Source organism: Pteropus vampyrus, unplaced genomic scaffold (assembly GCF_000151845.1).
Source record: "Pteropus vampyrus isolate Shadow unplaced genomic scaffold, Pvam_2.0 Scaffold103, whole genome shotgun sequence".
NCBI classification, from domain to species: domain Eukaryota; kingdom Metazoa; phylum Chordata; class Mammalia; order Chiroptera; family Pteropodidae; genus Pteropus; species Pteropus vampyrus.
In genome coordinates, this window is record NW_011888884.1 from 3,826,941 (window position 1) to 3,830,618 (window position 3,678).

Consider the following 3,678-nt stretch of genomic DNA (forward strand, 5'->3'; position numbering starts at 1 on the left):
CTTAGGTGGAAAAGAGGAGATATTGGAGGGAAAGGTAATGTGGTTGATGTTAGCAGATGCCTGGAAAACATCCCGCCCCTTCTCTTCACTGACCCTGTGTGTTTGGAGGAGGGTGAGGTGGGGCAGAGGGCCAGTGGTGGAATGGATGAAATGAACCCCAGAAGTGTTAGTAGAATGCAAAAGCAGAGACTTGTGCTTCCTTTCAGGATAGAGTCCCTGGGAGGAGCAAGACCCCTCAAAAGAAGTGGCTGTGCTGTGTATTCAGGCAGACAGAGCCAGATGAACCTCACAAAAAATTCTTTATACCACAGCCTGGTGTAGGAAGAGTGATCTTTTTGCACCTGAGAGGGAGACCAAATTATCAACTGGAAAAAAAGCCAGACCTAAAGGATTCCTGAGGATGAGAAAAAAGGGATGGCTCTTGGTGATCTGCATGGATTAAAGATCAAGGATCAGATGGTAGTATGATGAATGTTTCAACAGATGTCAACATGAACAGATGACATTGAGGACCGAATGCCCCCTAATCTGAGACCATAACAATATGGTAACTCCCCTGAACTTGGATGCATGCCAGGGGAAAATAGGGAGTAATCCTCAACTGACTAAAATTCAATTTCTGCATATTTCCACTCTTTGGATCTTTAAATAGAACCTAAATAGGGTTCCAGAAAATTTTTGGAGAAGGTCTTTATCTTACACATTGAAGTTTATAGACCAAGCTTCATACCCATTACATGTAGAAGAATTTGTGGAAGTACAGTTTTAAATTTATACTGGATGAGCTATTCATTTTTAATTTAAAATTATTTTCCTAAATTATATAGATCTCCAAACCATCTATCTGAGTAAGAATTCTTTTAAAGAACATAACTATAATTCCATAAATCTACATAAATATTTGTAATTATTCCTTAATATCGTAAAAAATGCAGCCCATGCCAAATATTTCTAATTATCTTATAAATTTATTTTTACAGTTTTTTCTTTGAATCGAGATCCAAATGATTTCCACGTATTGCATTTTTATGAGTTTCTTAAGTCTACTTTAAACTATAGCTTCTCCCTCTTTCCTTTTCCTTACAATTTATTTGTTGAAGAAATAAAATCCTTACTGATATTCTGTACAATTTCCCACATTCTGGATTTTTTTGATTGCCAACTCTATGGCAATATTTAACATGTCATTCTAACACTGTATTGCCCATGAACTAACTAATAGTTGTATCCAGATATAACTTGATCTCACTTAGGCTGATGTTTTGGCAAAAGTCTTCATAGAATGTATTTCATCATTCCAACAGGATGCGCAGTGTTGGCTTTTCCCTCTTTTTATGATTTTAGTAGCCATTGATTATCATTACCTAGATCCAGTATTTTATTAGATGTTTGAAATATAGTGATTGTCCAATTCTTTCCTCCTTCATTTGTCAGGTGGGTTACTTTTATGGAAATAAACCTCAGGATATTTGGTTATTCTGAAGTTGTATAGGAAAAGCAAGTAGAATACTTGATTGATTTTCTATCGATTTTCAGAAAAATGAGAATTAGTTCTTTAGCATAATTCAAAGGCTATCAATGACTTTTTTCCTCTTATTTATCATTATGATATCATTGTTTTTTCACATTTTGGTGTGTTTTATTCCATAAATTTATTATTCCTATAGATGCTCAAATTGCCTCATCTTGGTCCATTGGGAATGTCTTCACGTTAGTTCCTGAATCCTTTTGGCAGCATCCCAGTAGTTTCTGACAGCTTCTTTACTTTCTGGTATGACAAGATGTTTCAAGCACATTTTACACAGCCATTTTTCTCCAAGCAACACTGCCTCCTCCAGTAGGAAAAGATACTTAGAGAACATAATTTGGATGCTGGTGGTGTTTCTTGGTACTAAATTTGTTATTACTTCTAAGTCTTTTCAATACAGAATGATATATGTTATAAATATATAGTGATATTTCTAGTCTCAATTACAAATTACAGGGTTTTATTCAAATTCTTTGATTTTATATCTTTTTCTCCTATACCAAAAATCTTAGGTCCTGACAGTAATCATGTTAAAGTGATATTGCTCTATTATATCATATTAACTACACATATAATACAGTATATGCATAATAGTTTCAGAATAACTATTAATATTATTACTCACAATATTATTACACCAATTTCAGATTTTTTAATATTTTTGTAGTTGTTGTTCTTAGGGAACATACCATTCAGAATGTACAGAAAAATCTTCAGTTTTAAATTACTTAAAAATGTTCCTCTCTATGGAGTTATGCCAACAAACTTATATCAAGTAAATTAAAATTTTTTTTCTGTTTTTGGGAAAATTTTTTCTTTTTTCATTTGTCATTTTATTTTGATCTATAATTGTGGAAACCAGCTTTATCCAGAGAAGTCAGACTTCTGTCCCTATCCCTTTTACTTTGTTCACTCTCTTTCTATGCTTCATTTTTCAATTTCATCTTTATATAATTGATAAGAAGATGAATTGATTTACTACATAGAAATTAAATAGCCTATATTTTAAATATTCAATATTTAAATATTTGCTATCATTATGGGAAAGGTATATGACTGTTTATTGTCTCTGAAGTTTCCAAATTTGAATGCTCTCTTCCATATTCTCTTGAGTGATAACTTTTGGTCTGATTGAACACTTGTTTATATATCTAAGTAATCCAAAACTGCTTCTTCAGAAACATTAAGGTTCTACTTCAGTGCAGATGTGTTATGGCAAAAGTGACTAAAGTCTAGACTTTGATGTTAGCAAATCCTGGATTCAAATCCATGATTTGCTATTTTCTGGCTATTTTATGGGACGAACGCCTTAGCTTCTTTGAGCCTTAATTTCCTGTCTATCTAATAGTGATGATAATACCCAAGGTTATTATTGCAAGAATTAAATGAGCTGATGATGGAAAGAAATCTACGCAGACCTGGAACATACTGGTGTTTAAGAAAAGTTTGTTTTCATTTTCTCCTTTTTAACTTGAATCTATAACCATGACAGCTGGGATGGGATAATTGAGACAGACAGGTCTGTCTTTGATCCATATTTACCAAATTTCTCTTCTGTTTGCTTTTTCCAGAGAACTCATTCCTGTACCACTCCCATCCGTTTGCATGCTGATGTCCACCTTCAGATTGGCCATCCACCCTTCTTCACTCTGCTCTTTGCCTCCCTACATGGAATATATTGCAGGCTCCCATTGTCCTCTACCTTTAAGTTGAATTTGGTCAATGGGAGCCCCAGCAGGAGGTTTGAAAGTTTATCCAGGAATTTATTCTTCTAGCTTCCTTCCTTAAGAGTGCTACTCCTTGACTTGTTCCTCTCTAGAAGCCCTGCACTGTCTCTTGTTGATTTCCCTAAACTCTACATGCTCCTTTGTACATAATCTTTTTATTAAACTCACTTTAATTACCCAGTTTGAGTGGTGCCATCTGTTTCCTGCCAGGACTCTAGGATTGATACAATTTCCAATCAAGAAAATAGTGGTGAGATTATTAGTCTAGTGGGCACATTCTGCCTCAATTTTTTCAGTTATTCAAAACTCTTAAACTCACATAAATTTAAATTATTGGAAAGGAAAATACCTAGACCTCAGTAAATTATCTCTAAACAGCAAGTCACTCAATGAGTTTTGCTCTAACCTCTATGCCTTCAGCTT

The 3,678-nt window shown here is 34.2% G+C and overlaps 1 long non-coding RNA gene across 1 annotated transcript in view; it reads left to right on the top strand.

The window, feature by feature from the left end:
• LOC111742880 overlaps nt 1-3,436 on the top strand; it is a 15,304-nt gene extending 11,868 nt beyond the window's left edge. Inside the window, exon 2 of the long non-coding RNA XR_002781519.1 lies at nt 3,100-3,436. This is a non-coding gene — a long non-coding RNA (uncharacterized LOC111742880). The remainder of the gene's footprint in view (nt 1-3,099) is intronic.
• The last annotated feature ends 242 nt before the right edge of the window (nt 3,437-3,678 follow it).